General features: G+C 42.3%; 1 protein-coding gene across 2 annotated transcripts in view; it reads right to left on the bottom strand.

Moving 5' to 3' along the window:
- The window catches only part of PRKCA (protein kinase C alpha), a 221,112-nt gene that overhangs the window by 194,147 nt on the left and 11,316 nt on the right, over positions 1 to 15,649 (bottom strand). The gene's annotated exons all lie outside the window — the stretch shown is intronic.

Here is a 15,649-nt window from a genome sequence, read left to right as displayed (position 1 = left end):
CTGACTTTTTATGGCCTAAGTTATACAACCTGGTTCCCCAAAACCTGTACAATGAATAAACCAATATTTCCTCTAAGTAATGGTGTTTCACAGTCATATACAAATAAAAGGTAAAAGAGGAACCACCACCTCTCCAGAAATGAGATCATTAAATGAAACATTGAAAATCACCTAGAAGTTGTGTAACCCTTTTATTAATGTGTGCTGTATTGTATTTTAAAATATACAATGTGACGAGCAAAAAACGAGCAAAAAATATCCAGCTTAGTCAGTACCAGTAATGGATATCCTTGGCAACCCAGGAGTTTGAAAACTACATTTCCCAGAATTTCAAATGAAAACGAGAAGAGTAGCTGGTCATCATGTGAAGGCTAGGTGAAGAGAAGATGTTGGTCAGCGCTGGTCAATATATACAGCCAGGCAGGAGCAAGGAAGCGAAGAGTTAACAGGTATTGATTAATATTTTGTTTACACATAACATACATCAACAAAGGCCATGAGATCAAACAAGACATTAATTGATCACACCATACGATAAACCATAATATGCATCGGATATCTGATTTCATTACAGCAAAAACCCAACCTGAGCTTTCAAGAGACGCAGCATCGACAGACACACTAGCTCTTGGCAATAAAATGTATTAACCGATCTATTGGATCTGGGAGTCCTGACCACGTAAACCTTGTATTCTAAATGGAACAGACTCTTAAAAGTCTTATAAATGGGCCAAAAAACTCGTGGTTGGCTTCTGTAATCGGGACAATACTCTACCAGAAAACACACATAGCAGCTTCATGAAATGGGACATAATGATTTCATATAAACCAATGCCAGTCAATCAAGAAAATATTAAATTCAAGCTAGACCAGCAGATACAACTAAAATTTAAACGCAGCATGTGCCAAATACTCGCATCGGCACCATAACCACTACAATTCCTCTGGCATTGTGTACCAGTTCTTTCTGCTGCGGCTCAGCTAATATGGAAAGAAATGCATTAGCCCATCAAACATTGGACGGCAATACGGGGCAGCAGCCAAATACTGGTCTAACCCATCCCAATAATGATCCAATACTGCAGAGACAGATGGCAGGAGAGGTTGTATGCGCCCCACGGGGAAAGCTTGTTTTTACAGGTTATTCAAAAAAGGTTTCACATGAACAGGGGATACAGCACCCACATACTCTCTGAATGAACTGTGGTGGTTTTGGTGTTTAGCGTGGCCTTGTTAAAAAACAAGACGGAAACACACACACACACACACACACACACACACGATGTTCGAATAAATGAAAGAGAAAGTTGTATTCCATTAAGTTTAAAAGATCCAAAATACACAAGAGAATTATTAGAATTTATAGCGTGCAGGGTCAGCACGGCAGGAAGGAAGTGAACGGAGATTACCATGAAACCTACAATGGTATTTAACACAGAATATCGCAAAACAGATTAGAAAGTAGTTGGCTAATTCCATCAAGTCACTAGCAGGACTTTTACTATGTAAAACGTAACTCTTTGAGGATCAAACGCATTATTTTCCCAATATGGTCCATACTGACTGCCATGATAACATGCCCTGTGTATTTGCATTGGCAGAATTATTATTATTAATGTTAACAGCGCCAACAAATTCTGCAGCGCTGTACAATAGGAGAGTGGGACATTGGATTTTTTTATGCATAAAAAGATTAAAGATCATTGTGTCTGGTATCAAGCAACGCTCAATATGTAGACAAAATAAATGCATGAAGTTAGCACAAGTAAAGAGACTGCGCTAACAGCATCAGACTGGAATGGTTAGTAAAGTTTCATAGATTCTATCCTTCTTAAAAGTGACAGCTGCGTTGAATCCTAGATCACTAGCCTGTACTGTAGCGCTGCTCATTTAAGAAAAGTCTAAGATCATATCCCATTATTAAAATAAAGTTAACTTTGGTAACTGAATATCAGTCCTCTCATTGACATCTTAAGGGAAATTGCAATTCAATAACCAGGGATGCTTTTATTTTCTGTAATAGAAGCAGGTCCTTAGTGTGTTACAAGTATTTAGTTCCCTTGGGGGGCAGGTTGGCTGCTTTCTTTCACAGAACTTAGATCAATATAAATCCCCCAACAAGGGTGCAATAGCTTGGGACACAATTAGAGATAACAAAAGTGGTTGGGGATCTCCTGGGCATAAAGTGGCAGGCTGTACCTTTCTACGATTATTACATTTACCCAATACGGAGGAGACGCAAGCAATGGCAGATAACCACATAGAGACAGCGAGGTCTTAATTTAATATAGAGGATCTGATAAGGATATCTAGAAACAGGGTCCACGGGGCAAACCCTGAAACTGCAGTGGAAATTTCTAAAAATTACATTAACAGAAAAGATTTCTTGTAGCGAATGCTCATAAAACAAACTGGTCTGTGAATATCAACATTGGTCCAAGCTAAAATCTCACGCCCAGAAGAAAATAAAAATAAAAAATAAAGGCCAGCTACAACTAACAGTTACCGTAGCTGTGATACAAACATCCCACTTAAACACCCACACTGTGAGGTCAGACCCTGCTACATACACCGGCACTTGGCATCGATGAGCGAGTTTAGAACCTTAAAAACGATTCTCCAAGAGATATTGGATTACATGAGAATCTGTCCTCATACACATACCAAAATGTTATCACTATATATTAACATCGCTCCCGGTCTACACACACTTTACAAGCATTCAAATGGGGGGATTGGGATTTATGAACTCAATTATAATTATTTATATATATTATTTCAGATTCTGTAGCGCTGTACAATTGCACTTTTTGAGTCAGAATAGCTAAAGTGGAAGAATTTCTCAAAAATATTTGCACATATTTTGTCTGCTCGGCTATTTTGATATGTGGGTAGGCGCTCCAGAATCTCCAGCTTCGTAAACAAACTAAAATGTTTCATTACAAAGCACTCAGAACCAGGAAATAGGACTTTAATCCACAGAGTTCATCTGCTGGGAGCAAACATGTATATAAAAAAAAAAAAAAAAAAAAAAAAACACACAAAGCTAATAAAGATAAAATAATCACATGTGATCCATTAACAGAGATATTCCTGTGTGCAATCCCAGGTATTTAAAACAATTCTAAATGACAATTGTACAGAAAAGCACAAAGCAAATAAAAGCAGATTAGTCATACTAAAATGGTACTGCACACAAGTTCTCATAAGTACTTCGCCAGAAAACACCTACAACATTTAACTTTAACAGCTATTGTTATTTCTTCATCACATGAGATTAAGGAAACTAACACAGAAAAACCACAAGACAAACACCAAATCAACATAACTTGTGTTTACAAAATATGCCGTACATTTTTTTATTTTTTTAAATGGCTGCTCCCTGGGACACCCAGCCTCAGATCTGTGATAAGTCTATAAACAGAATCAGAATCCCGGGAGTGTCGGGTTATCTTGGTTAGAAATACAGTGTCCTTGACACACAGATATCACAATCTCTGGCCGGTATCCCAACCTAGGGCTCAACTACTCACAGAATACAGGGGATGCCTGGGATATTACTGCAGCATTTTGGTAATTACTATACTAGCCACTCGTGGGCACGCCTGGTGTTGCAGACCACATCTCCCATGATGCTTTGCCAGCATTATGGGAGATGTAGTCCACATCGGGAGTGCCAAAGGTTGCCAATTCCTGCATTATGATGTGCCAAGGAGCACACCTTAATATTCACGCATAAACTAAGAGAAGAGACTATTAAACAATGTCGAGTGGACACATTCCACTGTAGCGAACAATACGCAGCGTTCCGGCTCGCCCAGCATGTGCTTCTTTTCCTTATTTTATTTGGAAGAGTCAGACAGCAGCTGGGCGGAAAAATTAAGGAAATAAAAACTGCTGTATTGGCTTTATTATTGAAGGTATTACGTGCAGTTAAGAGCAGGATAAAACGAATAGTGGTAACAGACAATATATATGTTGGTGGGTCATAGCTTAAACTCCGCTCTGTATTTCAGTGCTGCTCTGTGTGCAAGTCATTGGTTCCCCTTCACCTGGGGATTATCATTTGAGCTACAGTTTATAGATCTGAATAAAAGAAAATATTGAACAAAGTCTGCTGCTCCCTAATGTCAAATAGACATTAAACCAGACAACTTTCAGAACCGAATAAAGAGGCTGTTTGTGTTACATAGGGAATGTGTGATTTGGGAGGAGAGAGAGTCACAAAGATACACACACGCAAAGACAGAGATACACTAAGTGAGACACGCACAGAGTGAAACACAGAATGCAGGAAGACAGGCACATATAGAAAGAGTGAGGATCACAAAAACAAACATTAAAATGAAAGCAGGAATCGTTTTAAAAGGTCACACACAGCACTGAGTGCTGCTGTCAAGGGGAGAGAGGTTTCTGCTCAGCAGGAACAAGCAGTAATGTAACTCGCCTTTCTGGGCCTCCCTCAAGCCTGCTCAGACTGGAGGAGAATAGTCCTTCCTGGTCTGATGGGGCAATAATAACAACGTCTAGTCCTGCTAAAAATGGCAGATAACATCCCTTCCTGGTCTGATGGGGCAATAACGTCTAGCCCTGTAAGAATGACAGATAATACCTCTTCCTGGTCTGATGGGGCAATTACCTCCAGCTCTGCTCAGACTGGTGAATAATGCCCCTTCCTAGATTCATGGGGGCATTAACCTTTACCAAGATAAACTGCACCACTCAAATGTATTTTTAAAAACACACAACACTCTCTAACCGGACTGGCCTACATGCCAGCTCTGCTGGGAGGCAGTGCCACAAATCCACCTTCGAGCTACCCAATCTGAATCCGTAATACTTAGAAAAAAACAAGTAGCAAGAGAGGTGAGAACGGACAACAGCTCAATTAGCCTGCCGTTCGGTGGGTCCCCGCTCAGATCTCAAGCTGGTTTTAGCTCATCTAGTGCCATTACAGAGAGAACATACCTGAAGCATTTCAGACTACTGCCACCCGTACGGGCAGTCCAGACCCGAAATGCCAGCAAGTTCCCTCTGCACGAGAGCTACGACAGCCCCAGATGAACGTTTCAACCTTGTAAGGTATCATCGGTAAGGGATAGCTAATATCCCTCTAGGCACCGTGAGCAAGGGGTCAAAGTCTGGATCGCCCTTTAAACTTAAAGAGTGAAAACCAACTTGAGATCTGAGCGGGGACCCACCGAAGGGCAGGCTAATTGAGCGGTTGTTCCTTCTCACCTCGTTACTTGTTTTTCTCTCCAGTGATACTTATTTGATATATTAACCACGTATGACCTGAATGATTTGAAAATAAACATCTGATTGGATGCAAGAAAGCAGAGCAAGCAAGAAGAGGCATGACTGGTCATGTGGCGTGTGTTAGCCTCGCTCTAGATTTTGCGGCCTAACTGAAGCCTTCAGGATCTCCTTAATGGAATCTGTCTCAGACACGAACACAGACTAAATTCAGGTTATAAGGGCAGATCCTGGCAAATAAAGCAGACACAACCCTCCCCACCACCACGGCACCCAGTTACAGGCTAATTTATGAGAGAGGGGGAGAAATACAGGCACAAACACTCTCTGTATTAAACATTTACCAACCAAGCATTCCTATAAAACAAGATAACAGGCAAAAAAACCAAAAGCAAAAAAAAACAAAAACAATCAAGTAAAAGTTTTCAGTTTAAGAAAATATTGTGTGAAGGAGGGTGAGGAAGTCTGCAGGAAACGTCACATTCCCCGGAATTGCAAAAGGCGGGTTATCGTGGTAAAATACGAACCATGTACAGGCACTAATGGAAAATGATCCTAACGTGTCCCGTGATTTGCAGAGAGTGTAAGGGTAACAGTAAGAGACATCCTTTGATGAGACAGTGGCAGTATGTCGGAGCTTGTATCAGCAGATTCCAGGGACCAAAACAGACACAGGCGACGAGTGAAGATTTAATCTGATATTTGCAGTCTCAGTCAGCGACCTGCTCCAATCATAACCCAATTTTCAGCCTTCCCAAATCAACGAGACATAATCACAGTATTTACACACAGGGACCTTGGCCACTGAATACATTTAAAGGAAAAAAAATCTAAATAAAGTTCAGACTTTCATAAGATGGCCATCATCAATCAGTTACATCTCAGCCCTGACATCATAAAGACACACAGACATTAAAATTAACTTCTCCTCCGCACAGCACTGCAAACTGTCTAGCGTGCGGGAGTAAAATGTGCGTTTGACCAGCTTGAGGACATCACAAAAAACGCTTTAAAAAAAGGATCCTGTCATGTTCAAGATAACTGCAAATATTCTCACCCATACGTTGGATAACTGCATAGCATATAACCAAGGGGTTGATTTACTCAAATGTGAATTGTGAATAATTGGCAAAGAAACTGCGTCTTTAAGCACAACATAGCAGAATAGGAAACATTTTATCCAGTCTGACGGTTGGCCTAAAATAGGTGTTTAATTCTCCAGAACTCTCCATTACGGTTATGATTTCTAAGTATTAGAGACACACAGACAGACAGATAGGATAGATCGATATGGCATTTCCTCAGACTTCTAAGCAACTCTTTCCGTAGTGTCAGTAAATAAAACTGATTGATGTCTGTTTATAAAGGGGGGGCGGGGGGGAGCGCACTTCTTTTAAATCTTTATATTCTGCGCCGTAAGACATTTCATATTCATTTATACAAAATGAATACACAAATCAGAGTCTTGAGCAAAATATGGGGACAGAGGTATCAAACAGATACCTCGTTGTTAATTACAGAAAAAAGGGAATAAATAAATAAAGCAAGTGCGGTTTAGCAGCGTCAGACAATGCTTGAAACGGCCGCCCGCTCCTGGCAGTGCACACTGTTTGATATGGTAAGTACATTTTACACACATATGTATATGCACATGGCAAAACTACAGTAAATATACATTTTAAATGCTTAATCAATATACAGCGGAAAGACACACTCAAAACCCTTCGCTAACCCTTTCCATGCCAAATTCATATCTGGGAAATGACTTCCCCCATTAAGAAGATAAGAACATTTTTTTTTTTTTTGCAGTGCATATGAGGGTAACATACAAGCGTGCAGTACCCCAAAGGGAGTCCGCATGCATATTTCAGCACAATGAGAACAGAGCAATAAGAACAGTGGGGTATGTCATAACAGTGCACTAATTTTATGTGTAAGTACTGGAGTGTCGAGTATTATGCATGCTAGTTAGATATACCTATCATGATTTCTCAAGCTGAATTAAACCATCACACATTTAGGCATATATTCTTGTTATTGCGGTCATATGTGTCTATGTAAGTAAAAAAAAAACAGATTAACACAAACTAGGTTCCACTCTTACATGAGATTAATTACCGAGTGACATATTTGAGTACCCGTATGCTTATGGTATGATATGTAGGTTGCGTGTTGAAAATCATAAAGTGAGCAAGCTTTTAACGCATGGTAAAAAGAGAAGCATAAAACACAAAAGCAGCGTCAATAATAGAGATTGTGCTTCAACGCTGAAGATGACCACCCCATGTTGGCCCTGTGTCATCCAGGCGAGAGTCCGTGTCAGCATGCAAGGCGACCCAACCAGTCAGTGTGCAGTGTGGGGTACTGTAATAAGGCAGAGTGCTTGGTGGCTGCAGCTATTCTTATAGTCCCGTATGGTGGCAGTGTATGAGGATCGAAGTTCCCTTCTCGGGTCATTTGCAGTCCAGCCGGGTGCCTGTCTTGAGCATGTGAAAAGTCCCAGTATGGTGGCTGTAAGTGGGTGAACCGTCTGTTTCAGGCCCCCAGGGGAGCTGGGCGGGGTGGCAGGGTAGTCAAATGCTTTATAGGGTTTCCCTTCTTCGGGGGTCAGTACCCAACGGTTAGTCAGACTTTGATGCTGCTTCTACCTAGCTTGTGGGAGCTTGGTGTTTACTCGCCGGTTCCCTCTCTTATACGGTTGGTAATCCACCTGTGTGAGAGCAGGAGAGGAGGGTATGTCTGGCGGCTCACTAGTCCGAGTTGCAATGCGGTCTCCGCCATCTTGGGAGCGGGCTCTCGCCGGTGTTGTGGCGCTTTGATAGTTCACAGGATGGGGACCGGGATCACCCCCGCCAGCCCAGGGGAGGGGAAGGAGGGCCAGACCCGCCTAGCTTCGCGTTTCTGCCTTACTGCTAGTGGGCAGGATAGCAGGGCAGCGGCCGTCCACCCAACTCACCGCCGAGCGGTCTCCATCACCTGAGCCTGGGATCGCTCCACCAAAGGACTGAAACCTCGCAGCAAGCCTCTCCTCGGGACCAGGGTTGCCTCTTGCACTGGGGTACAGCTTTCAGTTTCTCCTCAGTAAATAATTTGCCGGTTTTTAGGGCCAAAAACTGGAGGAGTCTTTAGGAGCTACTCCACTGTGCGTCAGCTCAGCATGGCGGTCTGGCCCCACCCCCCGATAAGAAAATTTTTAAATTTATTTTGATTGATACATATACATTTTTTCTAAAACTTACTTGCCACGATAAAGTCACTCGTTTTTTTTTTTTATATAAATATAGATTTATAGAAGATCTGTCACATTTAAGATGTGTGTTCCTGTAGGACAGAAACCTAGAGCAAATGTCCAACTTATTTTGATTAATTGTACAAAGAATATATTGAAAGTCTCTTCCTTGGGATCTGATCTGCGTCCTGCTTCTGACATTTGATATGACCAAAGTGAGACGTATTAGCGCAAGGTGTGATCAGATGCAGCACAAACAGTGACAGTGGGATTATGGTTTAAATAGGGACTGTGTCCTAAACAAGGACAAACGGCCCGTATGATTTACAGGTAGCGGTGGCAAGCCTTATAAACAGACTGCAGAGGCAACATGTTGGTGTTCGTTATATCAAAAGCATAATACAGAGCACAGTGAACATTGCAGAGAGGCACACAGAGAAGCTGTACCTGTACCATGTCAGTAACAGAACATAAACCATAACAATCTATGCAACATTGATAATAGATGGCCTGCTAAGACAGGATGACCAAAAAAAATTAAAAAAATCATCACAGTGCCAAGTGACAATATCTGGAGTGGATATGGGGGAGAGATTAAACTCCCAAATTTTGCACATTAAATCCGAATGGAAAACAACCCGTTGTGACTACAGCAGAGTTGGGTTATCTTTCCAGATGAGCTACTTTGGCAGATTTTTTTCTTCACCCTTGTATGTATGGGCCAAAATAATCACTATGCTTGGTGCTCCAAATCGCAACATTTAAGCTAAAATATGTATTGTCAAGTGGTCACTATAGTACGGAGAACTGTTCCAAACCAAATGTGTTTTATCTCCTGTAAATCGGTTTTCGACTGACTGCAGTTGGGCGTTTATTGAATAGCCTCCGAAACTGTCTGTCCCCACTTCATTACTGTGAACAGCAGCCAGCGAGACTTTCATTCACAGAAATCTCCCGTTATCTTCTCGATATTAGCTGGTTATTTTGTTCTGCCTGTTGTCACGCTTCAGATAAAAAGTCATGCGGAGGGAGGGCAAGATTCAGGCTGCCTTTTAGAGATTTAATGGCCATTTTGGGCATCTAAAAAAAAAAAACGTCTTGAACGGTCACCCTGTGCCGTCAGGATGATGTGATTTAAATAAGATACACAGGGCAGTATGTAAGTACATTATCTCAAGCGATAAATAATGTATCATCTGACTGGAACTACACAAGATTAAATCTGTAACAGACGTTGTGCATTCAGTGTACATCTCTGCAGAATATGTTGGTGTCTTAATAATTACAAAAACATTATTCCAAAACTGCTCCCATAATGAATCCCTAGACCCTTAGACAGTAAAATATGGGGGTCTGTTGTTGGATTGCAGAAGGGGGCCATCTTTTATGGCCCTGAGATTCCCAGCCAGGAATCCAGCTCCCCCCCCCCCCCCCCCCCAAGCTAGCCGTATCTGGAGAATGGCGAGCATCTAGTTACCATGGTAACCTCAGACAGTGGCGTATGATTAATGTGATCAGCTGAACAGCATTATTTATTCACTAAATTGCTCACCACTTACATTCTGAGATATTGTTCTTAAATTAAGACTCCTGGGGCGATGGAGCTGACCTTGGCAAAAAAAAAAAAAAAAATTACCATAAAAAGGCCACCAGTATTAACCCTTGAGTAACTGGAGCCCATTAATTGCTGGAACCTCACCTGGCCTCTATAAGACAATACAGTTTGACTTTCTTTACCCCACAAGAGCATTTAACCCCTTAAGGACACATGACATGTCACATGTCATGATTCCCTTTTATTCCAGAAGTTTGGTCCTTAAGGGGTTAGGCACCTTCTCTGCAGACCGTGCTAGTCAAGTGCACACTAGATCCTCAGTTCGCCAGCAACCAATAAAGCATCCCCTCACACTCAAACAAAACAGCCACTCAGTGCATGATACGACCTCACCTCACATTAAACTGAGCGATCAAGGCCTTCCTTCAGCTTAGTTCACTCGCTACCAGTAGTAACACAATTATTCGTCACCTATCGAGCCGTCACTCATACTCAAACTGACAAGACTTCTCAGTACAGCTCACTCACTGCATCAGACACTGATAGAATACATCCATACTCGCTAGTAGTGAGCGTGCCGAGAGGTCTTTGTTGGCTGCAGTTGAGTAACACTGCACTCACTTTTACCTAGAGCATCCACTCTCACTCAGCTGGAACAGACAAAGCCCTTTCTCAAGTGAGCAGAGTGACGGCAGTGTGTATAAACCCACACAGGATTACTGCATTTCTATTTTTGTGATACTCACTGGGTCTGTTTTATACCATTATAGGAGATAATTACACAATCACATCTAATTAAACAGAAACACATCCGGGTCACAACACAACAGACTTCGCTGGAAACTCGGACAGCTCATTGCTAAATACAACAGAATGTTTAAAATGCTGAAATATGGAAAAAGCCGACACAAAATAACGTTTTGTCAATGTATGGATAAAAATCACAATACGCTCGCTCCCCCCACACGCTCAGAAAGCAAATTCATGCTCTAGCCGCCCACTCACAGGCAGCAGGCAACGCGCAGAGCAGCAAATAAAATAAAGAACAGAAAAAAAAAATACAGCTCATCAGGCAAACTAGGAAATGCCGGGGGATTTAACAATGTACAAGGGGGCGACATAATTTGGAGACAAAATTCACAGCCTGAAAATGGAAGAGAAATTTAGTGAAAATGGCAGCAAATGCTTTCCTTTTCTGTACGAGAAGTTGCCCGTACATGGAACGGCCTGCCAGCGGAGGTGGTGGAGAATAATAGAAGATATGAAGTAGCCAGACGAAACCGGTCTACAAATCAGCTTTTAAGTAAACAGACACACCACCCTTACATTTACTCTCTTCTGGTTTGGTCTATATTATGGATTTAGAATTTCACACAATTTGCAGCCCTTAACAAGGTTTTGACATGTAAATCCATTTTAGTTTTGTGAGTATAGTCAGTCCCTGCAGCCGAATCGCTGTAAACACGGTCTTTTCATAGAAAATGCAGTGTTTACATTACAGCCTAGTGATATCTCCACAGGCCAATCATTATTTGTCCAACTAGAGGTGCTTCTTGGGGCAGTGCTGTGCAAATCAATGAATCTCTAGGAGGAGATGCTGATAGGCCAAACCAGCGTTTGGACCTGCCCCCTCCTTTTTGACAATTTTAGCCAACCCAATGCTTTTCCTATGGGAAAGCATTCAATTGGCTGAGATCATCAATTCGGATGTCATTCAAGGAAGTGTATCAGGGGCGGGGCCAGCATACCTACGCAGCGTTGGAAGTAAGGTAAGCTTTATTACATTTTAAAGGGGGGAGGTGGGGGGCAAGCCACTTAAATAGTGATTAAAACACTATAGGGTCGGGGGCGGGGCCTGACAGCCAACCGAGCAAGACGCACATGGCTGGAGCTCCTCAGCGTAGGCCTAAAAAAGCACTGTTTATCCGGCTAAATCCTGCAGCATCTGGCAGAATGAACCCTAATACTCCTGTAGAACACTAAGCTGACATCTTGGTTCGAATCTCTGGGTCCAGGCTGTCGTGGACTGCGCCGGACTAAATTGGGGCCTGCACGGGAGTACCAGGCAGAGGAGGCGGCCGATCCTCTGTCGGAGCCATTCTGTGTCTTAATTGAGCCTGCTTCCCCCCCTCTGGACCGGCGGGGGTTATCCCGGTCCCCACTACCGTGCCAAGAGGACTGATCACTCAATCCATTACTACACGGCACATACCTGAAGCTACAGGCCTACTCTCCAACATGGCCTCTGCCACGCTACACGCCCCAAAGCCTGCACACCCGTGCCTGACTAATCGAGTTGACCTCCTACTGCTGAAATTCGACAGCATCTGTGCCCGATTCTGGGAGAAAATCAACGCCCGAGCGGCAACTCCTTCGCCTGGAGGTCCGTGCAACCGGGAGGCCTCTCTAAGGCCTACCCCGCGGGCAACTCCAGCAGTGAAGCGGAGCTACAAAAGGCCAAAGCCAACAGGGCTCCGTGGTGGGCCTACCTTGCGGCTCCGCCGACGCGCATCCACGCGGCAACCCATTAAAGGCAACCCATATGGGAGCAGACCGCGCCGCCAGAGAGAGTCGGCTTGGAAAAGCCTGCAGCAGGGGGATGGGAACTCCGGAGACTCCGTGTCTGCGGCCGGTAAGGGTGCACACCCTGAAGAAGCAGCGCGAAACAGCAGCTGTCCCCCACCACAGCCCAGCAGAACGCTGCACACAGGTGTTGCTGCAGCTCCGTCTACAGGCATCGGATGAGTACATCTCAGCACAGAGCAACTCTTCCCTGCAGCCATGGACTCGAATATCACAAAGTCGATAGATTACTGCAGGGAAAGGCCAGCGGTAGCCTCTATACCATCTAACACCAGGGGCACCCAGTGGTAATAGCACTACTAAATCCAGTAGTACTGATTAGCATGTTAATATACTTATGAACCTCAAATGAATGCCTATGCCTGAACCTAGTTAACTACCCTGCACAATTGACAGGGTGGTCCTGTTTAAATTTCTATGCCTAATCTAGATAATGAGTACATGTCAATATGCATAGCTGACATATACGCTTTACTCATGTAACTTGTTTTACCCTATGATTTTTATTGTTTTTCATAATATAAAATGTGCCAGCTATTCTTGAGCGCCACGACGCCTGCAAGCTGTTCATATTTATCGAGCTTGTTTAAGTCAATAACCTAAGCATAACTTGACTGTCCCCTTGTATAACACACTGCTCTGACTTCGCAACCACTATGTCATTCTGTGTAACTCATAACTTTGCTAAAGCTGTTGGGGCACGGCGAGTAATGCTGTTATATGACCGTTCTCAGATGTATGCCGAAAGCCTGCCGTCCTCTGGTATAGGGTGAATGGGGAGATTTGCAATAAGCGGGCATACTGATCTGATACTATGCCTACTGTTCCCGAGGGGAAAAGGCCCGACTACATGAGGAGTACCTCACCCGACTACTTTTTAGGCTAGGTGACCCCACTCAGGTTACCCATATATGTACAAGCTTGTATATATGCTCTTTAGTTAGCTTTTTAGTTCACTTTCCATATAATTCCTTTTTGTTTTTCTTTAAGTCACTTATCTAGCTGTTCCCTGCCGGGCTCACAGCCCATTAGTCTTCTTATGCAAAGGGCCTTGATTAGATAAATGCTACACATAAGTTGAGTAAGCATATGTTGACTGCCTACTGATCAACACAGCTCAGTAAATGAAGCTTCTCCTGGAGGTATAGGAAGTGAATGATAGTCTCTGTTAAGCTATAGACCTTGCAATTTAATATGACTTCCAGTACGTAACTGCCTGAAAAAACACAATGTCTTAGGCTTGATAACCTACACACCACAGTTCATGCTGGCTATAGCTGTTGATTATTGTTTGTGAATACTACTACTTGTTTAAACAAAAAAAAAAAAAGTGCATGTATACTCGTCTACCCCATTGTTACATATGTCTCAATAACGCATGAGGATTGCCGTTGGGGTACCTCATATGTGTCTGTTCACTTGATATGCACTGCAAAAATAAAGAATTAAAAAAAAAAAAACACTATAGGGTCAGGAATACACACACATATATATATGCATATATAATAAACAATACACAAGATCCAGCGCACTCTCCTATCTACTAAACAGCAACTTCAATGCTGACAGATTTTATTAGTTTTTAAAAGGTTTTTTAAAAAAAAACACCTAATCTAGGCAAAAAAAAATAATGGGGATTTAGTTACATTATATGATCATACATTGCATAAGCCTGCCACAACGTCAATGTACCCCATCTTTGGCAGGTCCTACTCTCACAGTCTAATGTCTGCTCTTATGAGATTAACCCACTTACTTGGGGGAAAAAAATCCATCTGAGGCTCTCTGCAGTACAAGGCTAAATAGGGACCTGAGATGAGGCACCTGTAACTCCAACTCCTTGGTTTTGCACCCCTCCCTGTTACAGGTGCCTCATCTCAGGTCCCTATTTAGCCTTGTACTGCAGAGCGCCTCAGATGGATTTTTTTCCCAAGTAAGTGGGTTAATCTCATAAGAGCATACATTAGGCTGTGAGAGTACGACCTGCCAAAGATGGGGTACATTGACGTTGTGGCAGGCTTATGCAATGTATGATCATATAATGTAACTAAATCCCCATTATTTTTTTTGCCTAGATTAGGTGTTTTTAAAAAAAACTTTTAAAAACTAATAAAATCTGTCAACATTGAAGTTGCTGTTTAGTAGATAGGAGAGTGCACACACACACACACACACACACACACACTTGTGTTGAAGGGGAAAAAAAAAATCTTCACAATACCGAAGCAAAACAATATGGTCACATAACTTTTTTGTTTACTGTTGCTGTGATATCTAAATATACAGATGTAAATGGATAGCTTATAACTTGAGGGGAACTCAAACAATGCACATGTTAAGTTTCACTCACGCAAAAGCAACAGATTCTATTGATTCACGATTTTATTTTGGAATCTGTATGTAGTTGTCAGATTTTTAAAAGACAGATTCCTGATGCTCCCCCCAGTTGCAAACCTTTTGGTAACCGCACTTGGATAAACAGGATGGAGCAGTCACTGCTCTACCTTAGCACAATATTTTACAGCAATAGGGGTAATTATGGCTTTCACAGTCATGAATCACCTTGTCTTTGTTTTGGATTTTTTTTTTTTTTTTTTACAAGAAGCCAATTGAATGCCTACAAAAATAAACCACATAGCAAAAGGACCTGCTCACAGAGAATGTGGTCAAAAAGAAAGCCCCGTAATCGCTCAAATATGAAAAACTAAAAATATATACCATCACATAGTAAAGGGGCAGATGAATTATTGAGTCTTGAAGGGGGTTAACCGTTTGTATTAAAAAAAATAAAAAATTTAAATATATGAACACCAGGACTTAGATTTTGTAGTCTTATGCTACTAGCTAGGCCTTAAAGGACCACTATAGTGTCAGGAAAACAAACTTGTCTTTGCAAATCCTCCTTTTCTAAGCCCGCCCAGGCTTTCTGTGGCTGTCCAATCAGACTTCCTAATGCAGATCAATGAGAATTATTTGCAAGGCAGGTAATCGGACCAATTGCTGCCTCCTCTTGAGTTCAGTGCAAA

The sequence above is a fragment of the Pelobates fuscus genome, chromosome 5 (genome assembly GCF_036172605.1).
Source record: "Pelobates fuscus isolate aPelFus1 chromosome 5, aPelFus1.pri, whole genome shotgun sequence".
Classification (NCBI taxonomy): domain Eukaryota; kingdom Metazoa; phylum Chordata; class Amphibia; order Anura; family Pelobatidae; genus Pelobates; species Pelobates fuscus.
The sequence above is the reverse complement of the archived record's forward strand: the minus strand, read 5'-3'. Positions and strand labels throughout refer to the sequence as shown.